The sequence below is a fragment of the Stomoxys calcitrans genome, chromosome 3 (assembly GCF_963082655.1).
Source record: "Stomoxys calcitrans chromosome 3, idStoCalc2.1, whole genome shotgun sequence".
NCBI classification, from domain to species: domain Eukaryota; kingdom Metazoa; phylum Arthropoda; class Insecta; order Diptera; family Muscidae; genus Stomoxys; species Stomoxys calcitrans.
Window position 1 is genome coordinate 113,759,846 of NC_081554.1, and position 18,551 is coordinate 113,778,396.

At 36.6% G+C, this 18,551-nt stretch overlaps 1 protein-coding gene across 13 annotated transcripts in view; it reads left to right on the top strand.

Moving 5' to 3' along the window:
- LOC106081144 (solute carrier organic anion transporter family member 5A1) overlaps nucleotides 1–18,551 on the top strand; it is a 147,526-nt gene that overhangs the window by 25,550 nt on the left and 103,425 nt on the right. The gene's annotated exons all lie outside the window — the stretch shown is intronic.

The following is an 18,551-nucleotide window of genomic DNA, read 5'->3' on the forward strand; positions in this document are numbered from 1 at the left end:
CCCAAAACACCCCAAAAACTGACATATTTACCGATCAAGGCAATATGGGGCTCAAATGAAGGGTTTTTGCGAGTAGAATACAAATCTGATGTCAAAATGTGGGGCCAAGTGTTTGGGGGCCGCCCCTCCCCAAAAACACCCAAAAAGGACAAATTTACGACCATAGCAATATGGGGCTCAAATGAAGGTGTTTGGGAGTAAAGTAAGAATCTGATATCAATATTCGAAAAAAATGTCTATGGGGCCACCATAACCACCCCCATAACACCACCCAAATAGGACGTACTTGCTGACCATTACAATATGGGGCTCAAAAAAGGAGTATTTTGGAGTGTAACACGAATCTGATATATATTTTCAGGGCCATGTCACTATGTGGCCGACCCATCCTCCAAAACACGCCCCCAAACCTGACATGTTTGCCGACTATGGAAATATGGGGTTCAAATGAAAGATATCTGGGAGTAGACCACGAATCTGATATCAACATTCGGGACCAACGGTCTAGGGGACGTCCCAACTCCAAACAACCCCCAAATAGGACGTATTTGCTCACCATGACAATTTGGGTCTTCAAGAGAGTGGAGCTCGATATTGATAGTTTTTAGGGCCAAACCGGACATATTTGCTGACTTGCGAAATAAGGGGTATAAATTTAAGGTATTAGAGATAAGAAAACGAACTTGATATCCAATTTTGAGGCCAATTGCAATATGGGGTTTAAATAAAGGTATTTAAAGAGTTTAAACTCACCGATCATTGCAACATGTGGCTCAAATGAAAGGTATTTGAGATTAGAATATGAATTTGATAACCCATTTTGGCGCCAAATGTTGGCGGGACGCCTCATCCCATAAACTCCCCTTTAACCAATGGCAATATGGGGTTTAAATAAATGGTCTTTGAGAGTAAAACATGAAGCTGATATTCTTTCAGGGCTAAGTGTCTGGGGGACCACCTTATCCCTGAACACATTCTAAATTGGACATACATATTCACCGATCATGGCAATATGGGGCTCAAATGGAAGCTATTTGGGAGTAGAGCACGAAATTCATACCCACTTTCGGAACCACGTTTCTGGGGGACCACACTACCCCCTAAACCGACCAACTACCACCGTGGAGGCCTTCCTAGTCCCAAAATCCCCACGAGAATATCGGGCTCAAATAAAGTCTTTTGAGAATGGAATACAGCTAACATCCAAACTTAAATGAACCGTAACCTCCCGAGCGAATTCATAGAGCAATAAAGATCGCATGGAATTCAGATAAAGACATTTATATTGTTATACCGTTAGTTAAGCATGGTATTTCACTAAAAGCTCTTTAATTGTCGATAATAAATACTCAAAGGGCAATTTTGTTTCATATAAAGTAAAAGAAAGCGCAACGGATCGGGCCTGGTTCAGCTAGTCTATAAAAATGAAAATGTTGCGCTTTGTTTGTTAGGTTGTTTGTCTGTACCGAATACTCAAAAACGGGTGAATCGATTTTCTTGAAATTTTCACAGATTATAGATTTTCCCCAAAAACACCAACCAGCCCACCGGTTTGGGCAATATGGGTATCAAATAAAAGGTATTTAAAAGTAGAGTACAAATATGACATAAAAATGTATTCCTTGGTGTCTGAGAGGCCTCCCCACCCCCAAAACACACCAGCAGGACTTATTTACCGATTGGGACAATATGGATATCAAATAAAAGGTATTTAAAAGTATGGTAAAAAGCTAATATTAAAATGTATATCATATTTACCGATTGGAACAATATGGTTATCAAATAAAAGGTGTTTGGAAGTTGAGAACACATCTTTTATAAGAATTAGGTCCAAGGTGTCTACGACGCCTCTCCATCCCCAAATTTTGCATGAATGTCCAACGTCACAAAATAGGTATAAATAAAAGGTCTTTGAGAGTTGACCACGAATCTGATATACACATTTGGGACAGGCCTACCCACCTAATACGCTTCAATAAGACGTAGTTCGATTGGGATAGTATGGGAATTAAAGGAAAGGTCTATGAGAGTAGAGTTCGAATCTAATGTTGGTATAAGAATTCAAGTATCTGGGTCACGTCCTGCCGTTCAGTCGGAAATGTAGATCTCGACATTAAAGTACTCAAATAAATTGTCTTTTGGGTCTTAGCGTCGGGGGGACATTATGGGGCTCAAACAAAATCGTGCTCTAGCTGATATTACTTAAGAGTCTGTCCTCTAAACTGCCTTCAAAGGCCCCTAAGGGGCTCAAATAAAAGGTATTTGATAGTAGAAAAAAAATCTTATCCCATAAACACCTCCTGATCCAATTGCAATTGCGTCTCAAATAAAAGGAAAAACAGTAGAGCACGATGCTGATATTTTTTTCAGGGCTAATTGCATGGGTCGCCGCCCCACATACCCCTCAAACTGGACACATTTGTTGATAATGATAAAATGGGGTTCAAATCTGATATCTGTTTTATAGCCAAGTTTTTCAGGGACGCCTCATCTCATAATCTCCCCCTGAACCACACATATATACCGACTATAGCATTATGTAGCTCAAATGTGGTTTTTGGGAGTAGAGTATGAATCTGATATTCAATTTCGCGGCAAAGGGTTTGCTCCATCCAATTTACTCCAATCCACCACAAAACTAAGAAAATGAATAAGATCCAACATGCAAACTTTAATGTTTGATCGAAATCGGTTTAGATTTATATGTATATGTTTGTCCGATTTTGAGTAATTTGCAATAATGTTGTCTTTTGTTAACTGATTGTTACGAGAAAACTGTAGACATTTTTGTTAAATTTTATATAAAGCGGTTCAGATTGATTTTTAACTTTCATATATGTATATAGATTGTCATATTTGCACTTATAGAGCCGTAGGTACTTCAACTACGTAGTTATTACATATTTGCTCGAAATTTGATACGGGTACTATACCCCATCTGACAATCTCCACCGAGGTCTATCAAAATTGATTCAGAATTAGATATAGCCCCCAATTGGCACTTATAGGGTTGGTGTAGCGTATAATATAGTGGGCACCGCCCTACTTTTGTCTTTCCTTACTGATTTTGTTATATTTTCTTTAAACTAATTTTGTAAAATAAAAATGTATTTCTTATTAAAATTTGTTTTTTTAAAAATTATGTTTAAGTTCAAAACGTATAGTTGAGTCCTAATATATATTTGCATAATTCAAATCTTATTAACTCCTCGTTATTTCATCCTTGCGAGAACGTACTGTTTACGTCAATGTCATCGACGTAACGAGTAACTTTGCCGCCTTCCCGTCCTAATCGTTCGTTTGTTTTTATGTTGAACACACGTTCAAAATGATATCGTTAGGGTAGATAATATGTGGAAGACTGCCAAGATGATGAGTTCAAACCTACTCGGAATACTGACAAAACTTGCAAAATTGTTAAAGTAGAGAGGGTGGCAGAGAAAAAAACCGAGAGCATGTAGAAAATACAATATTTTTTCAAACATTGACAAATGTCAAAAAAAAATCAATTACGGAACTGGTTACTCGAATGGCAAACCCATGTTAAATTCACCAGTTGTTTACACTGAAAGTATACAAAAGTGGAACAGTCCTGATTACTTTTGAATTTGAATTAGGTTTGAAACTAGTGGCCTGGACTACTAGGTAGTTGTTTTGTATGCTATGGTTCTGAACTATAATGCACACACACACAATCAAAATTCGTTGTCAGAAAGTGCGCCATGCGAGAAAAAATTTTACTCAGCTGCTTGCTGTATACTACCTGGTCATTATGTCATGCATAGACCATAGACTTGACATAGCCCCACAGTAAATAGTTTAACAGCGTCAAATCGCATGACCGAGGCGGCCAATTGACTGGACCATTTCGTGAGATAGCACGTTCTCCAATAAAGTGATTGTGAAATTCGCCGTCCTATTGGATCCACATCTCTTCCAAGTTCATATCATCCAATTGGGGCCCGGTGACGCCGCCTGCCCATATGCCGCACCAAACAGTAATTTTTTGGGGGTGCAATGATGACTCATAGAGTACGTATTTTATCCGCATATTTTGCTTACTAACGAAGCCATTCAGCCAGAAATTAGTCTCCACCCTAAAGATGATTTTAGATGAAAACGCTGAGGCTACTGACTCCGAATTTTGGTAGTAAATTTTAATAATTCGACTCGTTGTTGGCTCCTATATCTTTCCATCATGAAGTGGCAAACCTTACTGAAATGAAATGTCAAAAAAGCGACAAAAAATATGCCGTCCTTTACTGTCCCAAACGATTTACTTTTGTAATGTCCCTGAAAAAAGACCCGGTACAATGATATCGTATACCGTTAAGAACGGTATACCGAAGTGCGACACCTCTTTGGAGATAAGTTTTACATGTCATAGTACCTCACAAATGTTACCAGCATTAGGAGGGCAACCACCGCTAAAATTTTTTTTTAATTGTCTCGCCAGGATTCGAACCCAGGCGTTCAGCGTCATAGGCGGATTTGCTAACCTCTGCGCTACGGTGGCCTCCAATTTTAATATATGGGGCCTTCTTTTATAGGCGAGTCGGAACGGCGTGCCGCAATGCGACACCTCTTTGGGGAGAAGTTTTTACATGGCTAAGTACTTCAGAATGTCGACAGCATTAGGAAAGGATAACCACCGCCAAAAAAAAGTGTTTGCTAATGTTCTCGCCAGAATTTAAACCCTGGCGAGACATATCCTAGCCATAAATGAGGTCGTGGCTGCCAAAATACTGCCAAAAGTCAATTTCCAAGTAGTGCTATTTTCACTGTTGAGTACCACGTCCTATTGCCCATATGTTTAAAGGACATTTTTCTGCATCACTTCTTCTACAAAACACAGAAAGAATCATGAAAATATCTCTATCCTATCCGATTTTATGTAACCGGCAATATAAAATTCCATTTTTCAAAAAATCCGAATTTTCCTAATTTTTTGTTACCGTCACCACTACACATGAAAACCGGCCGCCTTACTTACTAAATATATCCCATTTTAAGGGAAATTTCTATACCTTTCGTTTGTTTGTACTATATTTCCATTTAGACTTCACTAAACTCGGTGTAATAACCTATTTTTTGAAATGTACCCTTCGATGGGAGCTTCATCAAAATATTGATCGATTCGTCCATGGGTTGGAATATTTTTTCTTTGAGTAAAAATGTGAGTTCTAGAGCAAAAGTATCAAAAATCTGTGCTACGTTCGTATGGGACCTAAATCTGATAAAAATTCCCGTCTCTAAAAATTGGCAAGCGACATTTTCTTGGCATGTCAAGAGTATATTCCAACGAACCTATGCTTCCAGAGTCCTTAATCATGCAAATCGGTCAAGAAGATCAAAAGTTATAGCCCTTTCAAGGTTGGGGAAAGGGAAAATGGTCAACGTTGACACCCTTTATTAAAGATATAGACGAACAACGCCATTTTTCTGAAAGCCTATGTCCTCCTCTACAAATATGTAGGTAATTTTTTACCGCTCAGATCAACAGGTAAAAATGTACATAAATCCGAATTTAATGAGGATTGTATACGTGATTTTCAGTTCAAAGATAACTTATATCCTTCAGACTAAGCTGTATCAATTGTGAGATCTGAAATTGTTCTTAAATGATAACTCTGCAATAATGTTTCTTTTTCTAATATAACTAAGTGTTCTCTAAATAAAAAAAAATACGAAAAGAATGAAAATATATTTATTTAATTACAATCTGAAAGGGATATCTTTATATAGCCCAATGTCGGGGACGAAGCTAGGATTTTATTTTTAAAAAATCAAAAAATTGTCAAATTATTCGTTTACTGTGATATCTGACATTTTTTTATTGAATATTATGGGTGTAGGAATTGACCCATCGGCGGTGATTTGGACATTTGGCCATAAAATCAGAGCTAAATTTTGTACTGCTTGCCAACGCACTATTTATAGGCCGATCCTAATCTTTCAAATTCTGCTTGTATTGTAGATATTTTAGTTCTACACTGAAAGTTTAGGTGAATCAGCTTTAGGATTTTGATGAAATTTTTCTTTGCGCTCATTTTAATATGCTTTCAAACTAGTTTTATGTTTTCATCGGGTTATTGTTTGTGTCGGTCAATTGGTTTTAAATGACTTTTATTTCCGTAAAATTTTACCCAAACAAACTGAAAACATTAACCAACTGTAATTGTTAAATAGTACAAAAGAAAAAAAATGTTGGCCAATTTTTAAGAAGAGCTGTCTACCTTCTTCTTGAATGATGTCGCTAAATTCACCTTCGAACTTTATTAAAGTCGATCGAAAATCCGTTTTTGATGGAAAAGATGTCCGGCAACAATTGCATCCAACTATTGCCGTATATGCTTTTAATTTGCATTGTGTCTTAAAAGTTCTAAAGTTTTCCTAATTTATTGAAGATAAAACTGGAAAAGGTGGTAGAACTGAATGAAGTACAGAAAGATTTCAACGTTATTGCAGTTGTAAACTTTTTTTCTTTCGTTGTCGAATTTATTTGCTTTTTAAATTTTATTTGATTAATTTTCGTTAACTTTATAAATATATAAATTTTAAAAATTTATAAATAAATAATTTATGTCCTCCTCAAAAATGATAATTTTCAAAATGAAAAATATTTTCAAATATTCTCAAAATCAAGCACTCTCATAGAAATTTGTTTGTAAAAACAGCAAAAATGTTTGCTGTGGCAGTAGAAAATCTACTCAAAATAAGACAGCAGTATTTTTTTTTTTGCTAAAACAGCAACATTTTTCTGCAGTTTTCTGACTACAAAATACTGATTTTAGCCTCAAAATGTGATGATACGAATCGGATGATACGAATCGGAACGTAATAGTGTATGGTGAGCGATATCGTGAGATGGTATCCAACTTTTTTTTTGTCCAAAATGCAAGAGCTTTACTTACATGACATTTGGTTTCAACCAGACGGTGCCACATGCCACGCAGCATGCGTAACCATGAACTTTTTGAGAGGCGAGTTCGGTGAACATTTTATTTCACGTTCGCGACCGTTCAATTGCCTGCCTAGATCGTGCGATGTCAGGCCTTTATACTATTTTTGTGGGGCTATGTTAAAGCTCATGTCTATACAGACTAGCACGCTTCAATTGATGCATTGGAAGATAACATTGCAGCATTTATTCGTGAGATACCGGCCGAAATGTTGAAAAGAGTATGCCAAAATTTGACGATGTGGATGGACCATTTAAGGCGCAGTCACGGTCAACATTTGCATGAAAAAATCTTCATATTTTAAATTATGTGGACCGTACTATCGGTTCAAATAAAGATTTCATGCAATTTTCAGAATTTTATGTGCATTTTTTTCGAGAAACTTTCATATAGCTCTTAAGAAATCACCCTTTTAGTATAAAACTTGCTCTCATTAAAAAAATTGTGCTGGCTAATAGGATTTAGGAAAAATCTTTCCTATTGCAACACATTTCCCTATTTAGTGAGTTTGAAAATTTTTTTAAACATGGAATTTGAATGGTCCAATTTTATTAAAGTTTTTCATACATAACACCGAAGGAAATCTTTCTTTACAAAATCGTTTCATGGAAAAAAGGTTTTTTTAAAAGAAAATCCAAAATTAAAAAGAAAATTTTGAACTGTTCTTAAAAAAATTAAAAAATGTGCCCAACTCTAAGGTTGAAGCCTAAAGAATTGATAAATTTGTCCGACTTGCCTTAAATACTGTATTGTCAAATATGGAATTCTAAGAAAAAGAAATGGTTCCATTAGAAATAATTATTTTGAAATATAAATTAATCATGGTGCTCATTTCAGCATATTACAATTGTATTACCGAGTCTTAAAATTGTTCATTTCATTCCTCATGTAATTGAAATATGAAATATGATTCTTTGGAAACCAATATCATTATTAACATTATTAAAGTTTTGCAGACTAACAAGCAACATATTTTGTTTAAAACCAATTTTTAAATAATAGTTTTTACAGATAAAATTTCAATTTAATTAATTAAACTAGAATAGAGGGAAAATTCATGTAGAATTATATCTTAGAAAAATGTTTGTTAAATGTTTGTCTTTCGAAATCATTTTTATTGAAAAATTGCTAAGTTCTAAGTTCGGCCGGGCCGAATCCTATATACCCTATACCATGGATCGCATTTGAATGACTTTTTCAATATATATATATATATACATCATTTCTTGATGTAGCTATATGAGCTTTCAATAATGTAAAACCGACGTCAAGTTGCCTTTAGTGGAACCGGTCTCCTTGGGTGGAGAGAATGTTCTATTTACAGTAAGCGCAAAATGCCTGGATGTTTTGCTGGACAGGAAATTGAACTTCAAATCCAACATTTTGGAAAGGGCAAGAAAGGCCACTCTTGCCCTATACACCTGCATAAGAGCCATTGGCAAAAGAAGGGTGTTTAGACCGCGTGTCACGCATTAGGCATATACTGCAGTTGTCAGACCTATAACGCTATATGGTGTTGTGGTCTGGTGGACAGCGCTTCAAACGTCCACCTACTGTTCAATACTTAACCGGATCCAAAGGATGGCTTGTTTATGCATCACAGCCGGACTGAAGACGACACCATCTGATGCACTGAATTAATGCTACATCTTATGCCTCTGGACATTGTGGCTACCCAAATTGCAGCGACCACATCCGTCAGATTAAGAGAGCTTTCTCATTGGTCATGTGGCGGCTACGGGCACTGTGTTATCCTTGATGTTCCAGGCAGTGTGGATTACACCCTACCTGAGCCGCTTTTTGGTACAAACTACTGTACCACTATTACTAATAGAACCGATTGGAGCTACGATATCCCTGGTAACAGAAGTTACATAGACTTCTATACGGATGGTTCCAAACTAAACGACCTTGAACTGGTCATATCGAAAAGGTTACCCGACCACTGCAGTGTGTATCAAGCAGAGATCCTTGCAATTAAGAATGTGGTAGAATGGCTAATATATAATATCATTACGACGATTGGCAGTAGTATCTTCTCAGACAGCCAGGCCTGGAGAACGTATTTCTGAACACAAAAACCGCCTCGACTGTAGCAGATCTCTCAACGAGATGGCTAAACAGTTCAAAATTCACCTGTTCTGGGTGCCGGGCCACAGATATATCCCAGGGAATTGTAAAGCGGGTGAGCTTGCGAGACTAGGAATTACCCTACACATTCTAGGTACACAGGAATCTGTGGGTATGCCTCTAGCGATATGTAAGCCAAGTTTTCAGGACCAGGTCCGAAGGACAACGAATGATAGATGGTCACAAAGCGGGGGCTGTGAGCATTCCAAAACTAAGTGTCCTAATCTAGACTTGAAGAGGTCTGGCTAGAACAGACGTCTCAGTCATTGTGTCCGTCATGACAGGTCATTGTCTAATCGGAAAACATGCTGACAGACTGAAGGTTGCCAGCAACGACTTTTGCAGAAGCTGTGAGGACATCGAAGATGAAGAGACTACAGAGCAACTTCTGTGTGTGTATCCCGCACTAGCAGTTAAAAGGAGTTCCACTTTAGGTTCTCATTTCTTTGAGAACCTCTCTGATTTAGCGGATGTGAACATTCGCAAGCTATTGGGCTTTTTAAAGTGATCTGGATGGTTCAACGGTAGGAACTAGGAGGCATCTTCCTTCTTCTGTTCCTGTGGTATCACAATGGATGAAAACATCTAAGTGAGTCTGATGGCATACTGCCATTTAAATCTAACTTAACCTAACCTACATCAATTTATTGACCGATATGGACCGTACTTGTCATGGCTGTTAGAAGTCACATAAAAATACCACCTCTAAAATTTCAGACAAATCGAGTAAAAATTGAGCCCTTCAGTGGCTCAGAGTGTCAAATTGGGAAATAGGTTTATATGGCAGTTATATCAGGTTATCAACCGATGTAGACCATATTTGGCACAGTTGTTGGGAGTCATACCAAATTGACATATGCAAAATTTTAACCAAATCTAGAAGCTGAAAAAGTCGAATCGGGAAATCGATTTATGAGGCGGCTATAAAGGTTATGGATTGATTAAAATCATACTTTTTGGATCAGTAATTCCTCAACGATATGTGCAAAATCGGATAAGAATTGCGCCCTCTAGAGGCTCAAGAAGCCAAGACCTAATATCGGATTATGTGGCAGCTATAAACATGGACCGGTTTGGTCCATTTACAATCCCAACCGACCTACGCTAGTAGGAAATATTTGTACAAAATTTCAAGCGCCTAGTTTTACTTCTTCGATATATAGCGTGCTTTCGACAGACGGAGGGACAGACATGGTTAGATCGACTTCAAATGTCACGACAATCAAGCATATATATACTTTATGGGGTCTTAGCGCATATTACGAAATTAGTATACCCCTATCTTATGGTGGAGGATATACAAATATTATCCTACATTGCAATTCGGTTTTTGAAGAATATGTGAATAAAATTTTGTCTTTAAAAATATTTATTGAAATTCATCTTTAGAAACAATTTTAAGAAAATGTTGTTTGCAAGGATATTATTGAAGAAATGTTACTGCAGAAATTTCACTGAAATTTTCATTAATATGTTATCTTTAGAAAAAAAGTCTTTGAGGTTTTATCTTTACATAAAAACATTTCATTTTGTTATTGGAACTGTGTCCAAATTAGAGCAATGGGTTTTGTTTTTGTTTCTATTACAATAGAAAAGCAAAATAAAATTACTTTAAAAAAGTGTAGGCAAAATGTAGTGTCGCAGGCACAAAAAATTTCATTGACATTTTGACTTCAAAAAATTTATTTCGGTAGGCCCAAAACTGAGCAAAAGTTTGTCTTTGAAGAACTTTTCACTAAAATTTATTCCATAAAAAAAATCATTAAAATTTAGTTTTTAGGAGACATTTTATTAAAATTTTAACTTTCGAAAAAAATGTATAAGAATTTTGTATTTAGAAACGATTTAATTAAAAATTTCAATGAAATGTTATTTTAAAAAAATAATAATTTAGAGGTGGTCCGGCCCTGGCTGAAGTTTTTTCGTAAGAGAATGTTACGCTGAAATTCTTTCTTTAGGAAAAATTTTATTAAAAGATCTGATTTCCATTTTGCTTTTAATAAGAATTTCATTTCAGTTTGGACCTTAAACAAATAATTTAGAGGTGACCCTGGCCTGAGCTTAAATTTGTCTTAATACAATATTATACCAGGCTCGGACCCAGTCGCTGTCCTATATAGACCGTTCTTCTGAAAAAAAAAAATATTAAACTCCTTAAAGGGCTTTGTTTAACTGAATTTTGCATACAATTTCGTTTAGTTTGGGATCACGGCACAAACTTATGTATACCAAATACGGTCTTTACCGGACCATATTTCGATATAGTTGCTATGTAGACCGATCACCCGATTAGACATATTGAGCTCATAAAAGGCGTGTTTTTGACTTCATGTCTTTTAAGTGTTGAAAATCCTTTTATCAAAATTTTGCCATTATAGAGTGAGCGTATTAGAAAACTGTTCTTTATGGATACTCTTAGGCAATCAAATGGTTGAATTTCGGCATCGCTCACCATTCACATAGTTTACGCGTCATATGAAAAAGTCATGTCACCCTCAACATGCTTCTCCCATGATTATTTCTACAGTCGTATCGCCTGAAGCTGCAAATGAGGAAGTTATCTTTGTGAAATGGTTATCTTTTACAGTTGCTAAGATTTGACTGTTTACTTTTCTGTTTGCGCAAAACTTCTCGAATGGCCCATGATGGCGTTTGTTTAATATTAGTTTTTAATTTATTGTGAATTTGTCTTGTTGTTTGCGCCATCTTCCAGATAAGAAAAGTTATACATCCGGCCTATACCCAGAGTGAAGTCAGGGCATGTATGAATGCACAGTTTCCATTGCCTTATTTGTTTGTTCCTCATCTAAGCGTAGTGCTATATGAAATTAAATAATTGCTTATCAATTTTATTAGAAAAACAAAGACAAAAGAATAGTTACCCCAATATATATAACTCATAACTTTTTGAGTACGTTAAGAAAGAAAAGGTTTGTGCTAGAAAACACTGTTTGCAGTTGTAAAATGAAATCGAAAATTTTTGGTAAGTTTCGTATTTAGGAACTGTATCTACATTCATATTGGAATCGAAATACCGATATTGACAAATTAGCTGAATAATGTTTCGATCAACTCTCCAATTTGGTCTATTAGATTGATGCCAGATGCTTTGACGGGCATAAAAGGCTCATGAAAATCACTTTATTATCGATCTCGAACTCCATGAGCCTTATTTTTTAGGTCAACGGTTGGTTGTAGATAACATTTGCTTGAATTATGCGACGTTTTCCAACACTTGGTTCCAAATTATTACTGAATAACCCAGATAACGTTTATATAAATACGCTTATCCGTTTTTTCCACGATTAAAACTGGTTAACCAAAACCAGGGCACCCCCAAAACAATATAGGGGTAATGTCATGGTTTAACTGTAAAAAAATATTTTTTCTTTCAAAACCTCATGGGTTTTTTCAACATTTTATTGGACCATCCGACTCAAAAATATTCTATTTTAACCCATCGCTAACCCAACATTTTCTAAGAAGGATGTCGACAACCTTAAATGTTGTGTAGCTAAATCCAAATAATTATTTGTGTTGCTTTTGAAAGTACGTAAACAACCTGCCTTCCACATACAGAATATTTTGGGGTTTCATTTTTTATACCCTCCACCATAGGATGGGGGTATACTAATTTCGTCATTCTGTTTGTAACTACTCGAAATATTCGTCTGAGACCCCATAAAGTATATATATTCTTGATCTAGCCATGTCCGTCCGTCTGTCTGTCGAAATCACGCTAACTTTCGAAGGGGTAAAGCTAGCCGTTTGAAATTTTGCACAAATACTTCTTATTAGTGTAGGTCGGTTGGGATTGTAAATGGGCCATATCGGTCTATGTTTTGATATAGCTGCCATATAAACCAATCTTGGGTCTTGACTTCTTGAGCCTCTAGAGGGCACAATTCTTATCCGATTGAAATGCAATTTTGCACGTCGTGTTTTGTTGTGATATCCAACAACTGTGCCAAGTATGGTTTAAATCGGTCCATAACCTGATATAGCTGCCATATAAACCGATCTTGGGTCTTGACTTCTTGTGCCTCTAGAGGGCGCAATTCTTATCCGATTGGAATGAAACTTTGCACGATGTGTTTCGCTATGACATCCAACAACTGTGCTAAGTATGGTTCAAATCGGTCAATAACCTAATTAGCTGCCATATAAACCGATCTGGGGATTTGACCTTTTGAGCTTCTAGAGGGCGCAATTCCTATCCGATTTGGCTGAAATTTTGCACGACAAATTTTATTATGACTCCCAACAACTGTGCTAATTATGGTTCAAATCGGTCAATAACCTGATACAGCTCCCATATAAATCGATCTCTCTACTTTACTTCTTGAGCCCCCAAAGGGTGCAATTCTTATTCGAATTGGCTGACATTTTACACAGGTCTCCAATATATAATTTAATTATGTTCCGAACCGGACCATATCTTGCTATCGCTCTAGTAGCAGAGCAAATCTTTTCTTTTGTCGTTTTTTTGCCTAAGAAGAGATGCCGGGAAAAGAACTCGACAAATGCTATCCATGGTGGAGAGTATATAAGATTCGGCCCGGCCGAACTTATCACGCTATTACTTGTTATTGCTACATTTGCACACATATAACGACAACTTAACTGACAATTAAAGAGCTTTTAGTGAAATACCATGCTATGAAAATACTATATCGCTTTAGTAACAGTTTAACAATATAAGTGCCTTTATCTGAATCCCGTATGATCTTTACAAATTCGTATTCTACTCCCAAATACCTTTATTTGAGCCCCATATTGCGATGGTCACTAAAAAATTTCTGTTTGTGGGGAATTGGAGAGGTCCCCGAAACACTAAGCCCGCAAAATATATCAGCAACGTGCTCTATTCTCATATTACTATATATTATTTATTTGAACCCCATATTGTCTTTGCCCTCAAAATTAGATATCAAATTCGTTTTCTAATCTCATTTTAACTCCTTGCAAAAGTCAGCAAATATGTCCGGTTTGGGGTATTCGCCTTAAAAACTATGAATATCAGGTTCCACTCTTTTTAAGACCCAAATTGTCTTGGTGAGCAAATATGTCCTATTTGGGGGTTGTTATGGTGGTGGGACATCCGCTAGACCGTTGGCCCCTAATATTGATATCAGATACGTGGTCTACTCCCACATACCTTTAATTTGAGCCCCATATTTCCATGTCGACAAACATGACCGGCCTGGGGGGTTTTTTGGGGAATGGGCGGCCACTCAGTGAGTTGGCCTTGAAAATGTATATCGGATTTATGTTCCACTTTAAAAACCCTCTTATTTGAGCCTCATATTGCAATAGTCAGAAAATATTTGGGTGGTGTTGTGGGGGTGAGGCGGCCCCATAGACACTTTTCCCGAATATTGATATCAAATAAGTGCTTTACTCCCAAAGACCTTTCATTTGAGCCCCATATTGCTATGGTCGTAAATTTGTCCCCTTTGGGGGATGTTTTTGGTGATAGGCGGCCCCCCAAACACTTAGTCCCATATTTGGATATCAGATTCTAATTCTACACTCAAATACCTTTTATTTAAGCCCCATATTCCCATGGTCAGTAAATAAGTCCAGTTTGGGGGGTGTTTTGGGGAAGGGGTGGACCCCCAGAAACGTGGTCCCACATTTGGATATCAGATTCGTATTCTACTCGCAAATACCTTACATTTGAGTCCCATATTGCCGTGGTAGGTAAATATGTCCGATTTAGGGGTTGGGGTGTTCCCCCTAGCACTTGGTCCGACAATTGGATATCAGATACGTTTTCTTATCCTAAATACCTTTCATTTGAGTCCCATATTGTCGTGATTGGTCTAAATATATATTTGGTAGGTTTAGGGTGGGGCGGCCCCCCTAGGTACCCCATCCAAAATTTGGATATATAATTTTTATTTTTAGGGTACTATATGAGAGCACACAAAATTTCGCTTAAATCGCACCAACCACCTCCGAGATCTGGCGTATACGAAAATTAGGGTAAGGGTGAGGGTCCGCCCCATCTTCAGATATCAAAAAATGTAGTACCCTATTTTCACCACGGGGTCATTATGCACCATCTATGAAAATTTCAAGAAAATCGGTTCAGGCGTTTCTGAGTCTATAAGGAACACACAAACATACAAACAAACAAACAAACACAAACTGATTTTTATATATAAGAAGATTTTATCTTCTGGCAGCGCAACCATAGTTGAGTTGCCATCCACAATCGACCCCTGGAGCTCAAACACCACAAGGAGGGGTTGTGCACTCTTTTTGGCTCTTCGATATCTGTGGGATTTTCAACACATTTGAAAAGGACGGGTTAAGTTTATTGGCTACGAGGATGATGTTGTCACCATGGCGTTCAGAGTGCATATAGTAAGCTACCAATCAATATTGGCCAATGGGTTGGGGTAAACCCCCGAAAGATCAAGATGGTACTATTCATCAATACCAGATATCTTGGTATATTCAGGGGACATCTCCTAGATGTGATGAAGTTGCCGCTCTCACTATTGAAAGTCCTGAAAAACCATAGCAATGTAGGGACTTTGGCCTTGCGATGGACACATGCCGGACTAAAGTTCGATTTGTGGGGATGAGGAGGAGTCATAGACGGTTGAGCACCTATTGTGGGACTGCCCTGAGCTTGCGAGAGCAGGTACAGGGTTATGGCTACACAAGCACCTTTTTCCTGCCTAAATTATCTTCATGTAAAAGTACTTTCGCCATTCTTGACTACTATAGCTTTAAAGCAGGGAACTTGGAGGGAACTTTTCCAGACCGTCTGGCCGTTTTGTCCTGGCATGTTAGCTCCTAATCTTCTTCATTCTAATGTCTGGAATTGTACTGAGGTAAAGTTTATCAGCGTTCTTCTGCATTATTTAAATCTCTTTCGAGGCGACACAATGGACCTAAGGTGCCTGGGCGAAGCTTATAGTGAATGAGGTTGTTAGTCGCGTGCCAGTATATAACCTAAGTTTAAAACCCATAACAGCAGCAAACACAATTTATAAAATATTTTTTTTTTAAGTTTAAATTTTTGTACGGCGTATTCAAAAATGAATTGACATATAAAATTCTTTTATCTGGGTTGATGCGGCCACCTGATTTTATTTATTTAATTTTTTATTGTAATGCATCATATTAAATGTGTCTTCAAAACAGGTGAGCAATTGATAGCTTGTGGGTGGGAGACAGGCGAAACTAAGTGCGCTATGTAATCTCCAACTAGAAGCTTCCAAGAGTGAAATTTGCCAATCTCCAATTAGATGCTTCGAAGAGTTAGGAAATAGCTATTTTTTTTTTTCAATAATTTAACCTTGAATTTTTAATGCTCGTTAGTTCACATTTTACCAGTGGGAAGTAAAAATAGTATATAAAAAAATTTCATAACTGTTATGAAATTATTGAACTCGTAGCAAGCACATAATTCTTTAGCGCCATAGAAAGTTCAATATTTCCCAAGGTTAGTTCATTTTAATAAGTGTTGAGGATACACATTTTTTGAGTATATGAAAAACAAGTATGTTTACAGGATTCGGTCGCGCCGATTCTTGTATGTCCTACACCATAGATGGCATCATTAATCCCAATTAACTTATAGGTTAGGTTAGGTTAGATTGAAAAGAGGGTGCAGATATTAATCTGCCCCATGCCACTATGGACATACACCTAAGCCAGTAATCGGCTTTCAATTAACTTATAAGAGACATAGTTCTAGGTCGGCATATTAAATTCGTTATGGCAGGGATGCTAAAATTCATAAGTTGGGTTTTCTGTGGAAAGGGTACACGCAAAAATTAGCCATAAACGAAACGAACATTTTCTGCTGTTTTCAAATAGTAAAAAGTTACGAAAAGCTCAAAAATTTCTTAAATATTTTTAAACAGTTTTATATATCATCTTATCTTTTAAATTTGCAAGCATATAACGTAGAGTTTTGTTCAATTTAGTACAATTGCTAATTTTTAACGAAATGAAAAATCAGCACACAAAATAACTACTACTATTATATTTATGCTTTAAGACTAAACATATACTTCAAAAGTGTACAATTATTTTTTTATTAATATATAGCAAATGAGTAAAATGTTTTTTTAAAAATTCGAAAATTTTGTATGGATTCATTAAATGTTTAAAATTTTTAATTGGATATAAGCAGACAGTGTTTTTTTGATGTCAGCAGACTACTTTTTCTGAGTGTAGGGCTCTATAGGTGCAAATCGTAAGCTGTATCCTAATCTGCACCGATTTTGATAAAATCCTCCAGGATATTTGACAGTAATAAGAGAATGCTACACGCAACCAAAATTGTTATACAAAACAGCAAAAATGTTTGCTAAAACATCAATGTTTCAGCAAACATAGGGCTGCTGTATTAGCAAACATTTCTTACTGCTATTTCCACTAACAAAATCTGCTGTTTTTAATACACAAGTCTGCTGTTACTTGTTTTGATTACTTAAGGCGTTGTTTAGAATTTTCTTAGAAACTATGCTGGAAGAGATGATTTCAATTCGTGGAATATTATTGTAAAGAAGCTGCCTGATCCATCTATTGATATACATTTCGAAATGTGTCTGAGCTATCTCCCATTTTTGTTTTTGCTCTGCAAATATGAACATGACTGACATGACATTTTGCATCTAAATTTAAAGAAATAACTTTATGGAAAGTATTCATTCAGTGGTGATGATAAACATCCACAGAGACCCACATTTACATTTGCGTTTCAGCAGTCATTTTCAGCAAACAACTGGCTTTTCAGCAGTAAGCCTGCTGCTCTAAAATTGCAGCAGAACTACTGCTGCAATTGCAGCAAATTTAACTACTAATATGCAGCAGACAGTGTTTGCTATTTTCAGCAAACTTTTTTCTATGAGTGTATGTACTAAATTTCATGAGGATTGATGTTAACAAATTACCACATTAATAAATTATTAACTTATTGACACCCGTGATTGTAGTATGGGAAATTAATCCTTTTAAAGTGTACAAGGTTTAGATCAAAAATTGCAAATTGCGAATTTTGCCCATGAATATTCCACTGAGGAACTGGGGCAACTTCTCACATAACTTAGTGATGTGTCCGATTCCAATTTTAATCTCAATGATAAGGGGCCTCCTTTTTTAGCCGAGTCCGATTGGCATGCCGCAGTGCGACACCTCTTTGGGGAGAAGTTTTAGCATAGCATAGTACCTCACAAATGTCGCCAGCATTAGGAGGGGAAAACCACCACTGAAATTTTTTTCTGATGGTCTCGCTAGGATTCGAGCCCATGCGTTCATGCTAACCTTTGCGCTACGATGGCTTTAGATCAAAAATAAATAATGAAATACCATGAAAGAAAAAAAAATAAATTGAATATTGTATAATAAGAGGAGCTTAAAACTACCAAAATGAGAGTAGAGTAATAAAACAAAAATATAATAAAATATTGTAGTAAAAATTTTTACCTTTTA